Below are 25,081 nucleotides of genomic sequence, written 5' to 3' on the forward strand. Positions count from 1 at the left end.
AAGTAAATGCTGGCTCAAAGCCCATGAATGAATGAAAAAATCTTACTCAAGTCCACAGTGATACTTAGCAAAATCTTACCTACTTTCTGATATTTAATGACAAAAACAGATGCCCTTTGAAAATTTGGGTTTATATTCATGATACAAGCTTGCATTGTGATTAAGGGATATTGCTCATTTTCTGATTTTTTTTTCCAGTGTTAGTGTGCACCCTGAATTGATCACAATAAAAAAGGCCTTTTTCATTGCAACTTCGGCTATTTTATTTGTCAGAACAGGGAAACTCAAATAAAAATTAAAGCAACCGCTAAAATTAATTTACTTTTATAAAATTAAATGCTTTGCATTTATATAGATTTTTCAACTGTGATTTTCTATAGATGATTCAGCAGCTTCTATACACTGCCTGATTTTATTACATAAGTGCATCAATTCGAAACTATTTCTAAACACATCATTACACCAACAATCCACAGAAAATGTAGACGATTCCTTTTGCTTCACAGAAGGCAAGGTTTCTGAGCTGTGATGAAACAGGGGTGAACACAAATTGCCTGGAGTGACTGATTCAGAAACACAAGATGGGCATCCCATAAGATTGTGAAAATATAAATATATTACTTGAACAAATCAGTTTTCATTAAGACAAAAATTTTTACAAATACTTTATTGGATGTGATTAAAGGACATGGTTGTAATACTAAAGCTTGTTTAAAAAACAAGTTTCCCTATGGCCATGCAGGCAACTGGAACAGAAAAGGCGAAAAGAAATAAACCAGGAGAGACCACCAAGCATTGACCAAGGCACAAGCAATGACAGCAGCACATCATGTTCAATCGATCCTGAAAAGTCCTCCTTACTAACATATGGGGTCTGGACCAAAACTGGGAGTTATTCCACAGACAAGTCAAGCACTCGACTAACATAGTCATACTCTCAGAATCATATCTTACAGCCAATGTCCCAGACACCACCATCACCATTCCAAGCATGTCCAGATCCAACAGCAGAACAAGCCCATCAGTGGTGGCGGCACAGTGGTACTCGGTCAGGAGGGAGTTGCTTTGGGAGAATTCAACATAGGCTCCAGCCCCATGAAGTCTCATGGCATCAGATCAAACATAGGCAAGAAAACCAGATTACCATCTGCTACCTTCCCTCATCTGATGAATCCATACAATTCCATGTTGAACACCATTTGGAAGAAGCACCTAGTATATTAGTCTGAGGGAGAAGGGACTGTAATGCCCATCACCAAGAGTGGTAGCACCACTACTTACACGTACCAAGCTTGGCGAATCCCAAAGAGAGTATCTGGAGACTGAGTCTGCGGTAGGTGAGAGAGAACTAACAAGAGGGTAATACCTACCTCATCACGTCCTCACTAAACCACCTGTCGCAGATGTGTCTGTCCATGACAGTACTGGAAGGAGTAACCACCTTGTATCCGTGTGGAGACAAAATCTCATCTCCACAGTGAGAGTACAATCCCTTGTGGTGAGTGGCAGTATCACAGCACTAATTGGGACAGATTAGATCTAACAGCTCAAAACTGGACATCCATAAGGCATTGTGGAATAATCAGCAGCAGAATTGTATTCAACCACAATCTGCAACCTCATGGCCTGCAGATCTACCATTGCCATCAAACCAGCAGATCAACCGTGGTTCAATGAACACAACAGAAGAGCATGTCAGAAGTAGCACCAGGCATAACTAAAAATAACGTTCCAATCTGAAGCTACAACACAGGACTGCATGCGTGGTAATCAGTGGAAGCAGCATGCGGCAGGCAGGGCCAAGCGATCCCACAACAAACGGATCAGATCAAAGTTCTGCAGTCCTGCCACATTCAGTCTGTGAATGATGACAGATAATCAAACAACTAACCAAAGGAGGCGGATCTGCAAATATCCTTAATGATGGGGGTGCCAAGCACGTCAGTGCAAAAGACATGGCTAAAGCACTCACAACCATCTTCAGCCAGAGGCACCGGGTGTATGATCCATCTCAGCCAGAGATCCCCAAAATCACAAATATCAGTCTTCAGCGAATTCGAATCACTCCACCTGATATCAAGTAACAGCTGACGGCACTGGATACAGATAAAGCTATGGGCCCTGGCAACATCTCATAAGTAATACTAAAGACTTGTGCTCCAGAATTTGCCATGCCCCTAACCAAGTTATTTCAGTGCAGCTACAACACTGGTATCTACCCAACAATATGAAAAATTGCCCAGCTCTGTCCTGTCTGCAAAAGCAGGACAAACCCAATCCAATTACCACCCCATCAGTCTACTCCTGATCAGCAAAGTGATGGAAAGTATCGTCGACAGTGCTATCAAGTAACACTTGCAAAGCACTAAACTCTTAACAGTGCTCAGTTTGAGTTCCACCAGGGCCACTTGACTCCTGACCTCATAACAGACTAGATCCAAACACGGGCAAAAGAGCTGAACTCCGAAGATGAGGTGAGAGTGATTACCCTTGACATTAAGGCAGCAGTTAACAGACTGTGGCTTCAAGGAGCCCGAGCAAAATTGGTCAATGCAAATCAGGGGTTCTCCCCCAAATGGAGTCATACCTAGCACTAAAGAAGATCGTTGATATTTTTGGAGGACAATCATCTCGGTCCCGAGACATCGCTGCAGGAGTTACTCAGGGTAGTGTCCTCAGCTCAATCATCTTCAGCTCCTTCATCTATGACCTTCCTTACATCATAAGGCCAAGTGGGAATGTTTGGGAATGATTGCACAATGTTCAGTACCATTCATGATACCTCAGACACTTAAGCAAGCCTTGTCCATATGCAGCAAGACCTGGGCAGCATTCATGCATGGGCTGTTAAATGGTAAGTGACATTTGTGCATATCGTGCAAGGCAATGGCCATCTCAAACAAGATAGAATCTAACCATCTCCCGTTAACAATTAAAGACATTTCCATCATTGATTCCCCGCTATCAACATCCCAGAGGTTACCAGTGACCAGAAACTGAACTGGACCAGCCGTATAAATAATGCAGCTACAAGAGCAGGACAGAGACTGGGAATTCTGCTGCAAGTAACTCACCTCCTGACTCTTCAAAGCCTGTTCACCATCTAGAAGGCACAAGTCAGGAATGCAACAGAATACTCTCCACTTGCCTGAACGGATGCAGCTCCCACAATACTCAAAGCACAACATCATCCAGGACAAAGCCATCCACACCTCATTCACCATTTTAAACATTCATTCCGCCCACTACCGATGCACAATGGCATCAGTGTGTGCCATTTACAAGATGCACTGCAGCAATTCGCCAAGGCTCCTTTGACAGCACTTTGCAGACCTGCAACCTCTACCTTCTAGGAGAACAAGGTAGATGCATGTGAACATCACCACCTGCAAGTTCCCCTCCAAGACATGCACCATCCTGACTTGGAACTATATCGCCATTCCTTCACTGTTGCTGGGTTATTTTTCGCAATGGCAATTGGGAATGGGAAACAAATACTGGCCTTACCAGTTACACACACATTCCTTGAAAGAATACTATAATGTAGACACTGAAAATTCAAAAATAAATTTCCACCCATTCAGCTGCATTCATTGATTTCAGCCAGGTGAATGGTGGGATTCCACACAGGCCCATTTCCCCGAGCGAACACAGTATCAACAAAACAAAAATCATTCAGGGCTCACATTCCAGATTGCTACCCATGGTGGAAAGAGTGCGATGTATGGGCATTGAGGGCAGTATCCATCTTGGTTGTGATGTTCCAGCATTTGAGTAACAAATAAATGTGCAATTTCTAGGTCAACCTACTGAACAATACACTATTTGAATCCCAGCAAGTGTGAAACTGTACCACAGTATAAATTAGATGCAGAGTCTTCCAGAAAGAGGTGATGCTGAGCAGGGGGAAGAAGGAAAGGTCAAACACAGCAATTAGCACCTTAAACTTTTGAGAGGGTAACAGCACTGCATTTGGTCTCACTAAACTGTTCAGACTTGAAAGGTCTCAGGTCCGACTGCTAGTCTGTGCTGCATTAGCTGATTCTAGTTTAGACAGAGTAGTTAGAACTGGCTTCCAAGGCTCCAAGCCAAGTTATTATTAAAAATAGAGAGGTCACTTGACTGTCATACAGTAAATCTTGCTCAAAAAAAAACACATGCATGGACATTGGTTAAAGAGCAGAAAAAACTGGGCTGAGTTGAGATACATCCCACTTGATTGATCCAGGAGGGCTTTCAGAACCAATATTCAAATATGACTGATGATGCCCGAGGGCTGCTAACACCCATGTAAACACATCAGACCAAGAGGAAGCTTTCAGGAAAGGAAGGAATTCAGTAAATTTCAGTGTAACATATGTTGAAACTAATAACGGAAGGCCACAAAGTTAGTAGAAAACGAGCGTAGGAAATTCTACCCGAATTCTCCCCTTCTTCTGTCAAAAACAAAAGTTTAAGTTTATAATTAATAGTCAGTGTTAGCTGTCACTCAACTGTCAGAACTCTTAGCTCTGAGTTAGAAGGCTGTGGGTTCAAGTCCCACTCTAGGACCTGAGCTCAAAAATTAAGGCTGACACCAGTGCAAGAATCGAGGGAGTGCTGCACTATTGGAGGCTACTAAGTACATCCTTTGACATGATTAACCACATCTTCCTTCTCTAACACTTCTTTCCTGTCATCCAGCTGGGCAGGACTGCTCTCACCTGCTTCCATTCTTATCTATATAATTATAATCAGAGTATCACATGGAATGGCTTTTTATCCTGCTCCTGCACCATCACCTCTAGTGGCCCCGAAGGATCTATCCTTGGCACCCACTTATTTTTCTTCTACATGCTGGTCATCAGCAACATCATCCAAAATCATAGCATTAGTTTGCATATGTATAGTGACAACACTCAGCTCTTTCTCGCAACCACCTCTCTCAACTCCTCCACTGTTGCTAAATTATGAGACTGCTTATCCGACATCAAGTCCTGGATATACAGAAATTTGCTCCAATTAAATAGAGGAAATTGAAACTGCTTTTTTCACTCCAAACTCTGTTCCCTAGGTACCGATTCCATCCCTCACCCTGGAAGTAGTTTGAGATTAAACCAGTCTGTTCACAACCTTGGTGTCTTACTTGACCCAGAAAAGCTCTGGCGATCACTTATTCACACCAGCACTAAGACGACCAATTTCCACCTCCGTAACATCGCTGAATTTGACCCATCTCAGCTCATCTGCTGCTGAAACCCTCACCCATGGCTTTGTTACTTCAAGATTTGACTATTCCAACGCACTCCTAGTGTTCTCCCACATTACACCCTTCGTAAACTTAAAATCATCAAAACTCTGCTGCCTATGTCTTAACTCGTACCAAGCCCTGTTCACCAATCATCCTATGCTCACTGGCCTACAACTGGTACTGGTCAAGCAACATCTTGATTTTAAAATTCCCATCCTTGTTTTTCAAATCCCCTCCATGGGCTTTCCCCTCCTATATATGTCATCTCCTCCAGCCCCACAATTCTCCAAGATGTCTGCGCTCACCTAATGCTGGTCCTTTGAGCATCTCGATTTTAATCGCTACACCAATGGTGGACATGCCTTCAGTTACCTAGGCCTTAAATCTGGAATTCCCTGCCTACACCTCTCTAGCTCACTTTCTTCCTTTAAGACACTCCTTAAAACTTTCTTCTATCACCAAGTTTATGTTCATCTGGCCTAATATTGCCTTGTGAGGCTTGGCGTCATACATCGTCTTATAATTCTCCTGTGTAGCACCTTTGGGCATTTCATTACTTTAAAATTACTATATAATTACAAGTCGTTGCTGTTGTTCCCGTGTCTAAACTTTACTACTTCTCTACAGTCTAGTTGTACCTACTCTTTTTCTCTAACAGACCGTCCAACTCAATCTTGTTACATGCTCCTTTTTTGGCTTCAAAATCACCATCATAAATAAACCATGGTTATCAAGGAGGAAAATAACTTAAAGTTAATCTTCAGTAAATATCAAAGTCAATCTTCAAGTAGTATTTGTGCGACAAATCTTTGATTTTTTTTGGGGGGGGTGTGACAGTATTGAATTGGGAAAATTAGTTCACTTTCATTCTTTCAATGTGATATTTCATTCACAAACTATAATCTATACCTTAAATTGAACTCAGCATCTGCATTCCTCCTCAGCTAAAGCATACATCACAATTACTCAAAACATAACACTTGCTTATTTATACATCAATCTGCGCTGAATCTCAAACTTCTCCAAATATCTATACTGAGTGTTGATATCCTGATCAAGTACTAAAAATATCCTCACCCCTACTTACTATCTTGACAATTCTACATATGCTGAACAAGTCAATCAGTTCAAGCTTTGCAGCACTGGACACACAGTGACTCCAATGATATCTTGACAGCAATGCAGTACAAAGCCCAAAAGACAAGGCCCCAGGCTTGAATTCTGGTCTGTTCTGAGTTAACTGATCTCAGTCCAGGCAAATGTGTTACAGCTGGTGTCAATGCCTCTGGGGTCAAGAGAGAGAAAAGGTCAGCCAGTCTCACTGGAATGGAACTCGAGGTACACACGCCTCACCTTTCAATTAGGCATTTTACAGTCTTCTGGACTCAACATCCAGTTCAACAATTTCAGATCATAACCAGAGCTCTCTTCTTCAGACACCATTATCCATTTTGTCATTTAAATTACTCCTGCCTTCCATCCTATCACAGGCCTTTCCTCCTGTTCTTTCCTTCCTTCTGCTGCACCCTTTGCCTGTCCTCTGTACTTGCTATAAACCTCATTGCTTATTTTTTCCCCCCAGTTATGATGAAAGGTCACAGATCTGAAATGTTAACTCTTTCTCTCTCGATGGGTGCCGCCAGACCTGAACATTTCAGCAATTTTTGTTCTTGTTTCAGATTTCTAGCAGCCACAGAATTTCACCTTGAAATTAGAGCTAAGCTGATTGAAGAAGTTCTTCCTGACCACTCAATCAAAAGATAATGAAAAGCTGGAACTCTCTCTCAAAAGGCTATGGAAACTAGGTGAATTGAAAACAAAAATCTCAAGCTCAGTTTTGAATTTGTGTAAGGGTACTAAGGGATATGAAACCAAGCAAGCAAATACAGTTACCATACAAATGAGCCATGAACTATAAAAATGGTGGAGCAGGCTCAAGAGGTTGAATGGTTGATTCCTTTTCTTTTGGTCTTCAGCTATGCTTTCAGTTAAAGAGAGGAGGGCAGAAAAGCAGGAGAAAAAGTTCTACAGCGTATCTTAATGTACTTAATGTACTACACTGTATCATCATGTCATCTACAATGGTGCTTTTCATTTGTTCAGCAGGACATCATGATTGTTATTACCAGATGATTTCAGCATAAACAATACTGCAGGGAATACCACCAGCTGGGAACAGGTGTTGCCTGTGAGCTTTCTTTGGTCTCACTGGACAGGTGAGAGCCTACAACAGCTTTGTATTTGCACTAGTCATTTGTATTTAGTTTTTTGCTTGTCACTATCGTTAAACTCCACAGCTGACAAAAATTTGGAATGAAGAATTTGAAAAATATCAATCCCTTTTGTCAGTCGCAAGAAAAAAAGCAAATGTGGCTCACATTTCTGCCTCTCTCAATGCGTTAGAAATAGTAATAATCCACACAAGCTTTATCAGTTGAAGATAAATGGAAATAAATATGTGCACACAATGTTGATCAATAACAAAGCATTAGCACATACTTCCATCATAGCTCTAAATATTTCTGCAATGCTATTACAATGAAAGCTGTTTACAGAAAAAATAAAACAAAAGCTGTCATGATAATTACATCACAAGACTTCCAACAATTAGGTCGATGTCTTCCCACATTACAATGATCCTGGAGGAGGGTACATCACGTTCAGACCAAATCTAAATTAAGCTGCTCTCATCAGTTCACATGCTACAGTTAAATTTAGATCTGTGATTAGTTCAGAGCAGATCCATATTAATCGTTTAAACAGATTGTGGGGAATAGTGGATGTGTACACGAGTAATTCTGACCAATGTTAAATAAACATACATTTCCAGACTGAGACCAGTTGACCAGATATATCACAAATCATTAAGCAATTTGGCATGAAGCCACAGAACACAATCACTCAAATGGAGACTTCAAGAGCTTTGACAAGATACTGAGGTTGCCGACACCAGTATGATGCCCACAGAACGGAAACAAAATTTAACAGAATGGAGTTTAGAAAAAACGGACATGCAACAGGGTTGGCAAGACACCGTCAACCAAATCTACAACGAGCCATTTCTGTCAAAATCAAAACTGCCCTCACAAATTAAGTGTTTAGCAAAAGGCATACAAGGAGTTGCCTGCATTTTCTTTGTCCCCACCCCCTCAACCCATCAGCATGACCTTGCTCCATCCAACTTGTTACTTTCTCCATCTCTATACCAGAAGCTTAAACCCTTACTTCTTTCAGTATTTGTTTACTTTGTATCTATTTCCTTTCCTGCTCCAACAGTGCCAGTGTGTCCACTCAACGTACCTTAACAAGCAGAATTCTCCGTTAAGACGCTCCACTTTTCTACATCTCTCCAACTCTAAAAGCCTTGACAAAATCAACTTTGACCACGTCACCTGTTATCTCAGGCAACTCTTCTTCAAACTTTTGCAATGTCTAGTTCCATGTCAGTCACCATAAAACATGCAAGTTGTTCTTCTATAGTTCTAACTCCAGTGCAGATTTTAAAGGGCGACCTTGGTTTAAAAAATACATTTTGTTTATAACTGAGTTCTAGTGCACAAAATATTAATTTTCTCTTCAAGGGACTGAGGCCTGCTTCTCTTCTGCCAATTGTGTATTTAAAAAAAAAGGTAAAAACTTTTAAACAACATTAATTGGTAATAATAAAAGCACTTGCATCTTTGGAAATTTTTCAAAAAATGTTACTGCCTATGCTGAAATTCAAGGATCATTTGGGTAGTCACTCTGTTAAAATGTTTTACCCACAGAAACCTAAACTAATCTCATCCTATCATTTCATGAGTCAGTCCAAACAAGATACACATTGTTGCATGCACTCTAATTCAATCATTTATGCCCTGTTTCTACAGAAGACTGACATTATTGTGATAACAGGACAGACAATGGAATCTAATTTTCAGCTGGGCAACGGACATTATTGGCTGAGAAATTTAATCCGATAGCTGGGGTTCACTTGTACCACTTCCTGTTCAACTGCGAGTTCAGCTTCTTTCAGAGTAATATGCTGTCGTCATTTTGAATGAGCACTGGCTTGGACTCTTGGTAACCATTCCAATATTCAATTAGAATGTCTCACCGCAAAACTAAACTGCTTCACCTACCCTATGCATCATTTTACCTGAATACATATGACAATTTGGATTCTTTAGAACCAAATTAAGTATTGAAATAACTATTCTTTTTTAAACAATGGTTTTATACAAAAGTAAGTCGAACATTAACAGTGTTTGAAAAATTGCTGTATATGCAGCATAAGTCAATATTTATGATAACTTATGCAATTTCTCCATAACACAAATAGCTACAATTTCACTGTATTAACACACTAACCACAACAAAGTACAATTCACTATATTAACAGTCATTCTGCTGATATTCAAAAAGACATGCCATCTTTATAAACTGTGCATGCAACAGTTACAAACAATTTTAGATGCAATGTTAGTTTACACACATGAACTTGAACAGCAGGCTCTAACTAAGGACTGGAATTTAAACTAACTACACGAGGGTGTTACCACAGCACAAATTGTTGTGATGACCTGGACCAGAAGTCCACTATTTCAATCCCTGTGAGGATATTTCAGTTATAAACTACAACGAAGATAGCTGTCGTCAACAGGATGCTCGTTTGCGAGCTAAAATGTAGAACAACTGAATTTGTTTAAAAGCTCTGGTGGCTTTCGTTTCATTCAAAGAACAATGTACTAAGAATAAACACGTCCAGATACACGAAGATGAAAGCAGCCACGTATTTGTTTTTATGAGTAAATTGTGGAATAGTGAATGTCTGGATGAAAACGCACACGCGACAAAAGTCGAAGTTGGAAAAATAATTTACATAGGATCAGAAGCTTACTCCCGACAGTGTCATTTTAAACCATTTTAGTAAATAGCAAATAACATTTAAAAGTGTAGAAGTCAAAACTCCCTGCGAACGTCAACAGTTTATCCAAAGCTTGGAACAAAAACACGAAAAAAAAATTCAGCCAATTTATATTCCTCGACTTACGTTCCAACATTTTTGCTTTACAAAAATAAAGACAAATCGCCGATTAACAAGAAACCGAGTTGCCGGACTTCCCACGAAATCTACCAGATTAGGCATAAACAGGGTGTGGCTAAAATTGCAGGGTGATTTATGGGGATCTGTTTACTGTGAATATTTTTTGAAAACCAAAATCATCCTTGAACACAAAACGTTAAAAGAGATGGCAAATCTATGGAGTTTTTAAAAAGTGCTAAGAAGCGACTTCTGCCGGCAAAGATCATTAAAAGTGAAATGAAGCCCCTTAAACTTAATAATGTCTCCCCCTCCACCGCTGAGTGTTTACAACAGTGTCACATGGACCCGGACATGACTACAGCCATTCTTACTCGCTAAGAGGATTATTTAAACCCTTTAAAACACAAAATAAAACTCACTAAAGAACATTATAAAGCGTTTTACTTGACTAAATCAGGGGGGAGGGAGTGCTACTTTGGCCGAGAACGCGAATAACAAGAACGAGCAGCTTTTATTTTCTCTATTTCCGATAAGGAAGTGATTCTACAGAGAGAGAGAAAAAAATGTTGATCCAAAAAAGATCGTCGTCGGCAATAAAAGCAGAGACTCCGCTCCCCTTTCCTTATTTAAAAAAAAAACACAGGTGGGACGGAGGAGGAGAGGAGGGGATGAGGGGGGCCGAGGCGTTTTGCCAAAAAAAAATTTTTTTAATTTTTTAAAAATAAAAAAAGTGGCGCCAAAAAGTCTCACTTTCTCCAGCGCTGTCGCCAAAGCCGAATATTGTTTTCTAACCTCCTCTCCCCCCCACCACCACCACCACCACCACCCCCACCAGTTTAAAAAAAGAAGCGACTCTTCGACATTTTGTGTGTGTGTGTGGAGGAGTTTTTCTCTCTCTCTCTCGCTTGTTTGTAAATTGGGTGGGAGCCGGGAGTTGGGACGGGAGGAGGCTGAGAGGTTGGAAAGACTTTAATCAGCCGTGGGGTGGGGGGGAGAGTAGGTGGAGGAGGGGGGGGAGGGAGGGAGGGGGGGGAGGGAGGGAGGGAGGGGGGGGGGAGAGTAGGAGGGGGAGAGGGGGGGGGGTGGTGGAAGGAAGAGAGAGAGAGAGATTTCTCTCTTCTTCTCTCGATCTTTCTAACTAGGCCCGAATTGCGAATTTTAAAAACAAACCCGGGCCCCGGCCTCCATTTTGCTGAAATCTCTCTCCCACAAACAGGCCCTTGGAGAAAAAAAAACACACACACACCACCCAGGGGAGAAACACACCAAACACTTCACCACCACCACCACCACCACCCCCCCCCCCCCCCCCGACTCCAACAGCAACACCACATCTCACCCACCGCAACTTTACCCCCCCCTCTTTCCTCCTCCTCTTCCAGAACATTCTTCACGTTTTGCCCCCAGAGAGAAAAAAAATCTCTTCCTTACCTTTTTTTTTATAAATAATTTTTTTGCCCTCTCTCCACAACTGTTGTATTCCGGTTTTCCCCCTCCCCCTCTCGATATTTTATTGATATCCACGGTTCGGGAAGCTGAGGCTGATTTTCTTTTTTTTCCAAATTCCCCCCCCCCCCCCCCAATTCTCTCTCTCTCTCTCTCTTTCTCTCTCTCACTCACTCACTCTCAAGCCCTCACCGGATAAAGTGCTTGGTTTTTTTTTATTTTTAATTTTTTTCTCTCTCTCGCTCTGGCAAACGGCAGTTTATGTCGTTGCGCTCACTCCGACTGAAGGTGAAGCTGCCATCTGGCGGACAAAGGGCAAGCGGAGTGGGGGAGGGGAGGCGCTGCGCCCTCTATCGGGCAACGCCGGGGCCTTCCGGCTCGCGGGCTCCCCCTGTCGGCCGGCGGCTGCCAGTGGCGCCGCGTGTTCTCCCCCTCACCCGGTAACCGCCACCCACCCACCAATCGACAGCCCACCCCGTCACAACCAATCTAGCGCTCCCCACCCCCACCCACTAACCCCCCCCTGCCGTTCGGAGGTCGCCACTGCTCCCGTCGACACAATTCCTTCTCGGCATCGAACTGCGCGACGACAACTGCGCAGAGAGACCCGGAAACAGGCTCCATCTGCAGAAAGAACGTGTATTCTTTCGTCCGTCTTCACAATTGTGTTGGTGTTGCTCCATGTCAGTGTTGCTTCACGTGTTTTCGTAATGTGTCAATTAGCGTCGGTTTCAGTTGTAATTTTGCTAAAAGTATTATGCATTTACTAAAGAAATGTACGTACGCTTATTAAATAATTTGATAACGTTGCATTGAAAAGCCTAATCCTATCCGTAATAAGCGTTTCAATACATTAATGAGTGTGGAATAAAAGGTGCCCAGGGACATCTTCTGTTAGGAATTAACGGGGATAAAAACACTGCAGTGAAATGACGCTTAAAAAATTGTTATATTTCCCAACTTCCAGTTATTACGAAAGATGTTTTTCTCTTCCCACGGCTGCTGCATAACGTGTTGGGTATTTCCAGCATTTTCTGTTTATCATTGACAATGAACTCCAGGAGCTTGCAAACAGGTCAAGTTAACAAATATCACTCAGTCCACCCTCCACAGCACGGAATAATATGGCTGATTTATTTTTCCAAAGGGATTTTTTCTTCCAAATTACTGGAATAGTAATACCAAAGAATATATTTCTAGAATTTGGCAGAAAAGGAAAGCTCATGACAGTCACAAAAGATTTAATACTGTAGAAAGCCTAGAGGAGTGTAAAAAGTACAGGGGTGAAATAAAAATGGAAATTAGGAAAGCAAAGAGAGGATACAAAAAATATTGGAAGTTAAAATCAAAGAAAATCCTAAGATGTTTTACCAGTACATTAAGTACAAGAGAATAACTATGGAAAAGGTAGGGTTAGGGTTAACTAAGGAAAAGGTAGGGCCTATCAGAGATGTACATGGTAACTTGTGGATTGATGCAGAAGATGTGGGCAGGGTTCTCAATGAGTACTTTGTCTTCACTAAGGAGTGGGATGATGCAGACATTCTAGTTAAGGAGGAGAAGTGTGAAATATTAGATACAATAAGCATAGTGAGAGAGGAAGTACTGAGGGACAGGCATCCTTGAAGGTGGACAAATCACCAGAGCCAAATGGATTGTCTCCCAGGCTGTTGAAAGAAGCCAGGGAGGAGATAGCGGATGCTCTGAGGATCATTTTCCAATCCTCACTAGATACAGGCAAAGTCCCAAAGATTTGGAGGTCTGTGAATTTTACACCATTATTTAAAAAGGGCGCAAGGGGGATAGGTCAGAAAATTGTAGGCCGGTCAGTCTGACTTCGGTGGTGGGCAAATTATTGGAATCAATTCTTAGAGACCAGATATGCTGGCGTTTTGAAAGGCTCAGATTGATCAGGGATAGTCAGCATGGTTTTGTTAGGGGAAGATTGTGTCTTATTAATCTAATAGAATTTTTTGAGGAAGTAACAAGGAGGTTTGATGAGAGTAGTGTAGTGGATGTTGTCTACGTAGATTTGAGTAAGGCATTTGAGAAGATCCCACATAGCAGACTGGTCAGAAAGTGAGACCCTGTGGGATACAGAGGAAGGTGGCAGTTTGGATCCAAAATTGGTTCAGTAACAGGAAACAAAGGGTATTGCTGCCAATGGAAAACGGTTTCCAGTGGTGTCCTACAAGGCTCCGTGTTAAATGTGGGAGGCATGATTGGGAAATTTGCAGATGACACAAAATTTGGCCATGTAGTTAGTAGTGAAGAGGATAGCTGTCAACTCCAGAATGATATCAATGGTTTGGTTGAGTAGGCGGAGAAGTGGCAAATAGAAGTCAACCTAGAGGTAATGCATTTTCAAAGGGCAAATAAAGCAAGGGAACGCTCAATAAATGGGAAGCTATTGAAAGGGGTTGAGGAAGTGAGAGATCTTGGAGTGCAAGTCCACAGGTCCTTGAAGGTGGCAGGACAGGTGGACAAGGTGATCGAGAAAGCATATGCAATGCTTTGCTTTATTGGGTGAGGTATAGAATACAAAAGCAGGGTTGTAATTATAGAACTGTATAAAACGCTGGTTAGACCACATCTGGAATTTTGTGCACTTCTGGTCACCACATTACAGGAAGGACATAATTGCTGTGGAGAGAGTTCAAAGATTTACAAGAATACTGCCAGGGCTTGAAAATTGCAGCTTAAAGGAGAGATTGGATAGGTTAGGGGTTGTTTTCCTTAGAACAGAGGAGGCTAAGGGGTGACCTAATTGAGGTGTACAAAATTATGAGGGGCCTAAATAGGGTAGACAGGAAATACTTGTTTCCCCTAGCTGAGGGGTCAATTACCAGGAGGCATAGATTTAAGGTGATTGGTAGAAGGATTAGAGGGGACATGAGGAAAAACGTTTTCACCCAGAGAGTGGTGAGCGTCTGGAATTCACTGCCTAAGTTAATGGTTGAGGTTGAAATGCTCAACTCATTTACAAGGTACCTGGATCTACATCTGAAGTGTTATAACCTGCAAAGCTATGGATCAGGCACTGGAAAGTGGGATTAAAATGAGTGGATAGTTTATTTTTTACCTTTTTGGCCAGCGCAGACAGGATGGGCTGAATGGCCTCTTTCTGCACTGTATCTTTTCTATGGTTCTATAGTGTCATCTGCAAATTTAGAAATTGTGTTTATCATTCCAAAGTCTAAATTGTTAATATAAATCCCCGTGGTATTACCATCACTAAATTCCCCACCATCAACAACCGAGATAGCACCATTGACCAGAACCAATTGGACCAGCCGCCTAAATACTTTGGCTGCAAGAGCATATCAGAAGCTGGGAATTCTGGAACCAGTATTCTCACCTTCTCACTTCCCAAAGCCTGTCAGCCATCTACAAGACACATGTTAGGAAGGTGATGAGATATTTCCCACTTGCCTGGATCAGTGTAATGCCAACAACACTTAAGAAGCTCGACACCAACGAGGGCAAAGCAGCCCACTTGATTGGCAGCCCATCCATTATCTTAAGCTTTTTAGTCCCTCCACTACTGGTGTGCTGTATCTTCAGTGTGTACCATTTTCCATATACACTACACCAACTCGCCAAGGCTTCTTTGACTGCAGCTTCCAAACTTGTGACTTCTACCTCTGGAAGAACAAAGGCAGTAAGTGCATTGGAACACCAAGACCGACAAGTTCCCCTCCATCCTCGTTTGTAACTATATAATTGTTCCTTTATGGTTGCTGGGTCAAAATCCTCTCCGCCTAACAGCATTATGGGAGTATCATCACCAAGTGGACTGCAGCAGTTTAAGAAGGTAGCTAATCACCACCTTTTCAATGGCAACTAGGGAAGGACAATAAATGCTGGCCTTGTCAACAACACCCAATGAATTTTTAAAATTGTGAACAATAATGATCCCGGCACTTCTCCTTGTGGGATCCCATTTCCGATCTTCTGTCACTGAATAACTATCCAAACTCTTTGCTTTGTATCTTTTCAGCCAGCAAACCATTTATTTTTACACGTCCTCTTACTCTGAATGCTCTGACTGTATACATTTATCTACTAGGTGATGAGTTTACAAAGGCCTTTTGAAAAACTAGACATATTACATCTACGACATTATTCTTGCCTACTCCCTCTGTTACTTCTGCAAAGAATTCAATAAGGTTTGTCAAGAAAGAGTTTTCCTTTTGAAATCCAAATTGTCTATTCACTATAATATTTTTGGTGCTTGATTATTTTTATTTTCTCCTTTAGTAAGGATTCCATTATTTTTCCTACTACTGATGTTAAGCTGACTAGCCTATTGCGTGAAGAATCCGTTTTGAAAAGTCTGAAGGACATTGAATTATGGACATTCTCCCTCCTGAGTTATTTTTAAAAGACTGTGAGATTAATTTGGTGCTGTGAAAATGACATTCTTCAATAAATCATAGGTCAAGATACATGTCCAATGGGGAACTCCTGGAGAGGAAAGAGATACTTTGTATATCTACGTTAAAACTGCTGTTGCCAGGCTAAAGACTCTTGCTGATTGGTTAAAAACACCCTGCCTAAGAGAAGTATTCTTTGAACATTTTAGACTCTCAGTCAGAGATGCAGGCTGCAAGAAAAAGACTCTCTCTTTCCCTCTCTCTGCCTCACCTTTGTGTTCAACCTTCGTCAGAAACATCTCAGATGAGTCTGTTTTATTTTGAAAGTCTGCAAAGTTGTGATAAGTAAGTCATCAAAGACCGTTTCACCAAAAAAGCTGCCTGAAAGAAGTTCCATATCTATTGTGACAAGAATTCTGTTAGATCAACAGCATCGAGATCTCTTCAAATTTTACCTTTTTAAAAGAAATGTTCCCATGCTCCAGTCTCTGCAGGGGACTGTGTTTGTTTTGTCCTGTTTTGTGTTTGTGTGTGAGTGTATGGGGGTTTGAATATCTTTTTTAAAAGGGGAAAATCGTTACACTTCTCACCTACAACCTGTATTTTAACCAGTTTATTAGCTTGGTTTTTTAAAAAGTAATCAACAAGGGATGCTACCCCAATTGCCTTTGAATGTCCCCATCTGGAAACTGATGAAAAAGCTATATTGTTCAGATTAGCTTGACTGTGATATCTTCCATAGTCAAATAGCCTAGAGGCTTTGTCTTTGTTACAATCTTTGTTACAAACTTTTCTTGTTACATTTTCACTTGTATTTTCTTCTGTTTGTTCACAGGGAGCCAAGAGGACAAAATACATGTCATATTATCTGAAAATAGTGTATCCAGCCTCTGTGACGTGTACCAGTACAGCTCAGCAATTTTACTTATGGCTCAGCTGATAAAGCTGGTGATAATGTGAGGCAAACAGCCAACATGTTAGGTTAAATGCAATTTCTGTGTTGATTTACTGGTCTTAGCTGGTTGGCAGCAGGGATGCTACAATTGGTCTCTATCCTGGACTGGGCAGAATATAATCCACGTAAAGAATGTACACTTCAGTGAAGTATCAAAGGCTGTTAGTGTGCATGGAATCATATTTAAGCAGGCGCCGACACCAACATTAAGCTGAGAAAATTGGCAAAACTCATTTTCCATCTGGGGAGAGGAGGTGATATTTGCCTATAGAAACTCCCTTTATGCTGTTAGCTTGCACACAGAATTGTTTGAAGAATCCCAAATAGTGACAGAACTGTAATGCCTTCATTATTATCTCACAAGGGACACTTGAAGCAGAGTGGAGCGAGGTGCAGCTACCCTATTGCAGCTGGATTCCATTCCCCAGGTAGAATGTAATACAATACATTAATGCCCTTTCTACAAGATACCTGAAAGAGGAGTAACAGTTACTTCATTGTGTATCATTTTCCCAATTAATACAAAAATTAAACATTTCACAGAAGTTTACTCAGAAATTTGAGAAAAAATCTTCTTTAAAGTAACTATAGCCAAAAGGAAGTTCAGACTTTTCTTACCTCAGTTGCATTCCAAGAATAAAAAAGCAACATGAATGCTACTTCTTTAAAGACATATTCAAGATAAATAGGAGAGGGAATGATGTCATGGCATCGTTTATGTGTTTTCCTATTGTCCGTGATCAAGGTATTTTTATGTGTGAGGTTAGCGTGTTTTCTTAGCCTCTGAGTGCTGTGTCCCAATTTAAATATTTTCCAGCAGCAAGCTTTTGTGAATTAAAAAAAGGATTATTTATTATCACATACTTGCCCTGGAGATTTAAACGTGACATCTTACACACTCAACACACAAAGATTAGATACAGATGAAGAAAAAAAATACAGTTACTATCTGGTACAATTTCAGTCTCTAATGTAGCTGATCCATAATTTATCAGATGAATTGATGCTTTAGCTGGACTGGTGGTATTGTAAAGCAAAGAATCCTCAGTAAGCTGCAAGGATCTTGTCGTTGAATTGCCAGGAGGTTTGCTCTTAGCTAAACTTGAAGGTGGAACAGGTTAGAGGAGAATTCTTCTTCCACTTTCAAGATACAGTGTTTTACTTTGGCTGCATAGGTGGTTCAATTGCTTTTCAGATGGTGTTTCCAATCTGAACAGCTTTTTTCATTCTTTTACAGGATGTGGCCATTGCTGGCTAGGCCAGCATTTATTGCTCATCCCTAATTGCTCTTGAGAAGGCTGCCTTCTTGAACCACTGCAGTCCATGTGATGTAGGTACACACATAGTGCTATTAGGGAGGGAGTTCCAGGATTTTGAACCAGCGACAGTGAAGGGACAGTGATATAGTTCCATGTCAGGATGATGCGTGGCTTGGAGGGAACTTGCAGGTGGTCATGTTCCCATGCATCTGCTGCCCTTGCCCTTCCAGGTGGTAGAGGTTGCAGGTTTGGAAGGTGCTGTCAAAGGAACCTTGGTGAGATGTTAAAAACAAAAAACTGCAGATGCTGGAAATCCAAAACAAAAACCGAATTACCTGGAAAAACTCAGCAGGTCTGGCAGCATTGGCGGAGAAGAAAAGAGTTGACATTGAGTCCTCATGACCCTTCAACAGAACAGAACTGTTGAAGGGTCATGAGGACTCGAAACATCAACTCTTTTCTTCTCCGCCGATGCTGCCAGAGCTGCTGAGTTTTTCCTTGGTGAGATGTTGTTATTTTTGAAAGAACATGTAGCCAGCCTAGCTGTCTTAATCATGTGACCAGTTATGAATCCAAAATCCTTCATCCATTAAAGGTAGTGGGTTGGGCTGATAGACATTCAGTGTTGTAGCCTTTCACACGTTAAGAGTTTTGAGACAGCCATGGTTTTGTAATTAAATGACCCATTCAATTTAAATTACCCTTTTGAATGTCTTCTGGAAAAATACATTCAGTCAACAACAGTCTGGACGGTCCCTATGTCCCCTGGAGACAGGGGAGTGTTTCAGTCCACAAGAGAATGTGAAGACTACCGACAAGTAGATTGCAGAAGATATTTGCTAAGATGATAACAGGGATTAATGGCTTTACTTGTGAGGAAAGACTCAAAAAGCTTGGGCTGAATTTTGCACATTACAAATAAGAGGAGAACTGATAGAGATGTTCAAAATTATGAGGGTTTTAGATCGTATAAACAGAGAATATCTATTTTCACGAGTCAGTCAGTCAGTAACAGGGGGTTTAAAGGTGATTAAAGGGTTTTTTTTTAAACAGAGGGTAGTCAGGATGTATTGTGCCCCTTCTGAAACAGTGAAAGCAGAAACCATATGCCTTGCAAAAGGAAAATGGAGAAATGTTTAGAAAAAAAATTAAAAGAGGATGGAAAAGGACAGGGGCATGGAATGAAGTGGACAGCTGTTTCATAGAATCAGCAAAGTTATGATGCACAAAAAAGCATCCAACTGTGCTGTAAAATCTTATGATAAAAGTAAGAAAAGGTGTGATGAAAGTACATGCAAACATTTAAACTCTAATGGAAGCGCTTCGAAAGAGGGGACTTCAAATTTACTTTAAAACAATAAAACTAACACCAGGTGTTCATTGCTTCAGCAATTCTGTTGTGGTTGAAGTGATCCTAATAGAGTTTACTGCTTCATTGCAGCTTCAGCAACTTAACGTTTTGTGTAACTTGAACTCTTGGGTACGTGTATGTTTATCAAAGCTGTTCAAAATCCCAAATGACATTTCAGCATGTTTTGACATGCAGACACATACACAGTACACAGTCACTAATTGTCAAAAACTGACTGGCAACATGAAGTTACTCAAATCAGAAGAAATCACTGATATCGGAGCAAGATTAACAGAGTAAAAATAAACTTCAACTCATTGTCTTCACTATCATGAGAACAGAGTGGTGCCTCAAAGACGAGATAAATTCATCAGATTCAAGCTTGCGCCAAGAGATGTTCAGTATAATTCAGCTGCATCTTGTCACTGGTCACAGAGTGATACAGAGTAAAATTTATAATTAATAGTCATTTGGGGCTGGGGTTATAATTGCACAAAATGAAATCAAACAGCAAAAATTCTGACAGTGCCCTCAATAACACTCAATTGAAATGTTCAAAATCTTTCATTGCGTCTTAATTTTATTGCCCTGGTTTCACTTCAAATGTGCAGACCTCATGGTATTGTTCATGATAGGCTGAGGATATGCATTTTTACAATAAAAGGGCATTATCAGAGATGTGTGGTGTAAAGGGACATAGAAAACTCTTTAGAAACATGTTATTAGATATTACATAACACATTTTTAAAAATCTATTTTGCACTGTCTTTATGTTGGGGGGCTGGTTAGCTCAGCTGGCTATCTGGTTAGAATGTGATGCGGAATGACGCCAACTATGCGCTTTCAATCCCCATAACAACTATGGTAATTCATGGAGGCTCTGCTTCCTCACTTTGCCCCATGCTGCAGAGTGGCACACCTCAAGCTACAAGTAGCCAAAATGCCTCTCTAATGGAGAGAGATGTCTATGGTCCCTTGGGACTATGGCTAGATACATGTTGGTGCATGCCTCTTTTATTTTTCCTATATTTGCCATTCTCTTCTTTTTTCCTATTGTTTTCCTTGCGTATGGCATGTTTTCCTTTGCATTTTATCCAAGCCTGTGTATTTTCCAATTAGCTTGCTAATGGTGTCCCTTGTTCCCTGGTCAGCATCTTTCTGTTGGAAATTCTTGCTTTTTGAGTTGGACCAATTTGATTTCAGTTGATTTTCCATGTTGGAGTCATACACTGTTCCGATTATTCTCTTCTTCCTTTCTCAATCCTTTCCTTGTCTTTCTCTATGCCAACTTTTGCCTGCTGTTTGATGTTGATGCTGACTTGTTCCCATCCACGTTCCCTCAGGGTTTCATCTCATATCCTCACTTGTTTGCTTCCCCAAACCTCTTGCATTTCACTGTTCCATGGTGTTCTTACTCTGTACTTTTAATTTCATTATTTTCATTCCTGCTTCCTCATAATATTTATGTGGCTGTGTAAGCGATGCACTATTTGTTCCTCATTTACAAAAAGTAGTTGATTGCTGATGTATAGATGAAGAACATCAATTGCCTGATTTTCAAATTTAAAAAAAAAGTTTCAATGCAACACAGGTATGGACAAACCTATTCATTTGTTGCTCATAAATATTTGGCCTGGTTCTCATTCTAAAGATATTTGTGGGATTCCCAACTATGTAGAAATCTAAAGTGCTTACAAATCCCTTCCTGGCAGGTCATGGTCTTAAGATTTTCTTAAATGGTTGAAGTGCAAAGTAGATTGACGCACAGCCAGGGACAATTCTGTCTTAAAACAGTATCTTTCATGAATGGCTTCTGCTTTCTTTTGGATCAGGTATTTAGGATATAAAATACCCAGTGGCACTTTCAGAGCTAAGAGCTTCCTCAAACATACTGTCAGCAATAGCACGCTGAACTCTACCAGCACCAAGAATAATCATACAGTCATTTGCTGGTTATAGGTTATTGCTGTGAACATTACTGTAGGTTGTTGCTGTGAACATTTCTGCCATTTTCATCAAAATTACTATTTTTATATCAAATGTAGTTATTTATTGATTCTAAAACACTTTTGGTGGAGTAAGAATAAGTTGGTAATCCTGGGCCCTGGATTGCACAAAGAATAAAACCAGTCAGGCCACCCAGCATTGATTTAGGCATGAGTACGAGAAAGACACACCCTCCAAAGTTCTCTCACAAACATCTAGGCACCTGTGCCAAAATTGGGAGAGTTACCCCATAGGCTAGTCAAGCAACTGTCTGACATTGTCATACTCACAAAATCATACCTTACAGCCAATGTCTGTTCTAGATTCTTCCATCATCACCTCTGACAATGTCCTGTCCCACCAGTGGAACAGATGTACCAGAAAGTTGGGGGGGGGTGCGGTGCAGTCAGGAGGGAGTAGCTCTGGGAGTCCTCAACATTGGCTCGAGATCCCATGCAGTTTCAAGACATTATGCCAAACATGGGCAAGAAAACGTTCTGCTGATTTAACACTTACAGCCCTCCTTCAGCTGATAAACATAAGAAATAGGAACAATAGACCATTCAGCCCCTTGAGCCTGCTCCGCCATTCATTAAGATCATGGCTGATTTGTTTTTGTTTTGAATTCCATATTCCCATCTACCCCCAATAACCTTTGATTCCCTTGCCTAAAGATAATCTATCGACCTCCATCTTAAAAATATCCAATGATCCCACATCCACTGCCTTCGGAGGCAGAGCGTTCCAAAGTTGTACAAACCGCAAAAAAGTTTCTAATTTCTGTCCCATAAAGATGACCCCTAATTTTAAAAAAGTGCCCCATAGTTCTGGACTCACCCACAAGAGGAATCATCCTTTCAACGTCTAACTTCTCCAGACCGTTCAGGATCTTGTATACTTCAGTCAAATCACCCCTCACTCTTCTAAACTTCAGTGGAAACAAGGCCAGTCTGTTCAACCTTTCCTCATAAGACAACCTGTTCATTCCAGGTATCAATCTAGTAAACCTCCTCTAAACCATCTCCAATGCATTTAATCCTTCCTTAAATAAGGAGACCAAAACTGCACACACTATTTGAGATGTGGTCTCACCAATACTCTTGTAATAAAGGATAGCATTCCAATAGCCTTAATTACTTGCTGTACCTGCATACTAACTTTTTGTGACTCATGCACTTGAACATCTGGATCCCTCTGCACCTCGGAATTCTGGAGCTGTTCTCCGTTTAAGTAATACTCTGCTCTTTCATTCTTCCTGCCAAAGTGAACAACTTTACATTTTTCCACATTATACTTCATCTGCCAGATTTTTGCTCACTCATCCAACCTATCTATCCATCTGCAACCTCCTTTTGTCCTCTTCACAACATAATTTCCTACCTATCTTTGTCTCATCTATAAATTTAGCTTTCATGCCTTCACTCCCCTTCTACCTCAGCTCTACTATCTGGTTCAATCCCCATATTCCTTTATTCTCTGAGATCACAAATTGATCTCATTCTTGAATATATTGAATGATGGAACATCCACAATCCTCTGGGGGTAGACAATTCCAAAGGTTCACAACCCTCTGGCAGAAAGTATTTCTCCTCATTTCAGCGCTAAATGATTGACCCCTTACCCTGAATTCTAGATGCCCCTATCAGGGAAAATTATTTTTCACTGTCTATCCTGTCAAGCCCCTTCATTTTGTTTTTATTTGCTCACGGGATGTGGGTTTTGCTGGCTGGGCCAGCATTTATTGCCCACCTCTAATTGCCCTTGAGTAGGCGGCAGTGAACCACTGCAGTCTATGTGGTGTAGGTACGCCGACAGTGCTGTTAGGAAGGGATTTTGACCCAGAGACAGTAAAGGGCTGGCGCTATATTTCCAAGTCAGGATGGTGAGTGACTTGGAGGGGAACTTCCAGGTGGTAATGCTCCCATCTGCTGCCCTTCACTTTCTAGACAGTAGTAATCATAGGTTTGGAAGGTGCTGTTTAAGGAGCCTTGGTGAATTCCTGCAGTGCACCTTGTAGATGCTACACATTACTGCTACTATGTGTTGACATTGGAGGGAGTGAATATTTGTGGATGTGGTGTCCTGGATGATGTCAAGCTTCTTCAGTGTTGTGAGAGTTGCACTCATCCAGGTAAGTGGGGAGTATTCCATTACACTCCTACTCTGTGCCTTACAGTTGATGGATATGCTTTGGGAAATTAGGAGGTGAGTTACACATCGCACCATTCCAAGCCTCTGACCTGTTCTTTAGCCACCATATTTATATGGATAGTCCAGTTCAGATTCTTTTCAATGGTAACCCGCAGGGTGTTGATGGTGAGGAATTCAGTGGTGGTAATTCCATTGAAGATCAAGGGGTTGGACTCTCTCTTACTGGAGATGGGATTGCCTGGCACTCATGTGGCACGAATGTTACTTGCCACTTGGCAGCCCAAGCCTGGATATTGTCCAGGTTCTGCTGCATTTGGACATGGACTGCTTCAGTATGTGAGGAGCCATGAATGAACATTGTGCAATCATCAGTGAACATCTGCACTTCTGACTTTATAATGGAATGTCATGAATGGATGAAGCAGGTGAAGATGGTTGGGCTGAGGATAACGTATATATCAATGAGATCTTTGTTATCTAAACTCCAGATATTAACATTACAACTTACTCAGCCTCTCATCATAGGTTCGTGGGATGAGACTGTTGTCTGATCTAGCAAATTCTCGCTCAGGTACCGACAAGGCAAGTATGTATTCATTTAGATGTGGAGACTAAAACTGCACAGTACTCCAGGTATGACTGCACTGAAGCCCTCTACAATTCTAACAAGGCCTTCTTATTCTTCTACTACAATGCCCTTGCCTTCCCAATTGCTTGCTGCACCTGCATATGAAATGTGTTCCTTGCATGTGGACACCCAAACCTCTCTGAACATTAACATGTAACAGTATCACACCTTTTTTAAAAAATGGCTATTCTTACTATCAAGCCTATTATTACTAGACTCTGTTCACTATATTGTATACTACCATATTACCCAGTTAACCTGTCTATATTTCTTGATAGTCTTTGTGTCCTCCCCACAGCTTACATTCCATCTAACTTGGTACTGTCAATAAACTTAGATACAACAGTCTTGGTCTCTTCGCCTAAATCATTTACATGATTCTAAATAGTTTTTACTCCAGCACTGATCCTGTGGCAATCCACTCATTACAGCTTGGCAATTTAAATATGCCCGATTTTTTCCTATTCTCTGCTTAATGTGTCACCAATCCTCCATCCATGCAAATCTATTAACCCTAACTTCAAGAACACTTATCTTGCATATGACCCTTTTGTATAGCACCTTATTAAATGCCTTTTGGAAATCCAAATATACTGCATCTACTGGTTCCCCTTTGTTTACCCTACTAGTTACTTTCTCAAAAAAATGTCAAACACCATTTCCATTTTGTTAA

The 25,081-nt window shown here is 41.0% G+C and overlaps 1 protein-coding gene and 1 long non-coding RNA gene across 5 annotated transcripts in view; one reads left to right on the plus strand and one right to left on the minus strand.

Moving 5' to 3' along the window:
* The window catches only part of stag2b (stromal antigen 2b), a 168,129-nt gene extending 156,320 nt beyond the window's left edge, over positions 1-11,809 (minus strand). For 2 of the 4 annotated variants that reach the window (XM_041196237.1, XM_041196234.1), the window contains exon 1: positions 10,263-10,388. The gene's annotated coding sequence lies outside the window, so the exon portion shown is untranslated. Of the gene's footprint in view, positions 1-10,262; positions 10,390-11,687 lie in introns of those variants that run through there. The other 2 variants (XM_041196235.1, XM_041196236.1) reach the window with 2 other exon arrangements.
* A 425-nt stretch (positions 11,810-12,234) lies between these two features.
* On the plus strand, positions 12,235-17,892 carry LOC121282209. Its single transcript, XR_005944014.1, has 3 exons — positions 12,235-12,385; positions 15,772-15,871; positions 15,963-17,892. It is a non-coding gene; the product is annotated as an uncharacterized LOC121282209 (long non-coding RNA).
* The last annotated feature ends 7,189 nt before the right edge of the window (positions 17,893-25,081 follow it).

The sequence above is a fragment of the Carcharodon carcharias genome, chromosome 9, assembly GCF_017639515.1.
Source record: "Carcharodon carcharias isolate sCarCar2 chromosome 9, sCarCar2.pri, whole genome shotgun sequence".
NCBI classification, from domain to species: domain Eukaryota; kingdom Metazoa; phylum Chordata; class Chondrichthyes; order Lamniformes; family Lamnidae; genus Carcharodon; species Carcharodon carcharias.